This window comes from Galeopterus variegatus, unplaced genomic scaffold, assembly GCF_000696425.1.
Source record: "Galeopterus variegatus unplaced genomic scaffold, G_variegatus-3.0.2 Scaffold107537, whole genome shotgun sequence".
Classification (NCBI taxonomy): domain Eukaryota; kingdom Metazoa; phylum Chordata; class Mammalia; order Dermoptera; family Cynocephalidae; genus Galeopterus; species Galeopterus variegatus.
In genome coordinates, this window is record NW_007833648.1 from 1 (window position 1) to 756 (window position 756).

Below are 756 nucleotides of genomic sequence, written 5' to 3' on the forward strand. Positions count from 1 at the left end.
CTGGGCCTCCTCAAGGAGCAGATCGTGTTCCTGGATCACACCGGTAGGACCCTTACCCTCCTCTCAGTTCCCCTCGGCTTTAATGGTGGCCAGGTGGGGGCCGGGGCCAGGGGTTGACTGGGCCATTCTGCTCCCTCAGATCGCTGCGAGAAGTTCAGAGACTAGGGCCATTGGCACCAGTGACAGGTGGGTGACACTTTTCCCTGGATCCACGCCCCAGGCAAGCTGCTCAGAGGGGTCACCCCCAAGGGCCTGAGGCCCATCCTCCCCAGCCCCCCGAACCGCCCTGCAGAGCCCATGCTCTGAGGCTAGGGGTCCACCCTCACGCCCTCTTGCCGCCACCCTGTGCTGTCCCTCCCTCCATCCTCGCTCTGTGGGGTCTGGGTCGTGTGGGGGCTCAGAGTGGGAGGCTGGGGCTCACTGAAGCCCCCTGCTCAGCCCCCACCTCTCAGCCCCTCCAGAGCCTGCAGGAATTCCACCAGAGCACGCACCTGGGCTTCTGCCGTGCGGTGCCCTCCCGGCCCTGCCCGGGCCCAGGACCCCACCACCGCCAGGCCTGGATCCCCTCTGCGCCCACCTACAGGGCGCTCTGCCCCTGCCTCCTTCCTGCCCCTCGGCTGTGGTCCTGCCTTGCTTAATAAAAGATTTTTCTCTCAAAAGATGATTCCTGTGTCTGTCAAAATCATGGAGGAGGTCATTTGTTTTGAAGCTGCAGAAACAAGGTAGGGAGACCTGAAAATGTATTTCCCAACCAGA

The 756-nt window shown here is 62.6% G+C and overlaps 1 long non-coding RNA gene across 1 annotated transcript; it reads left to right on the plus strand.

Moving 5' to 3' along the window:
- Nucleotides 1-548, plus strand: LOC103584777. Its single transcript, XR_550017.1, has 3 exons — nt 1-43; nt 140-186; nt 453-548. It is a non-coding gene; the product is annotated as an uncharacterized LOC103584777 (long non-coding RNA).
- The last annotated feature ends 208 nt before the right edge of the window (nt 549-756 follow it).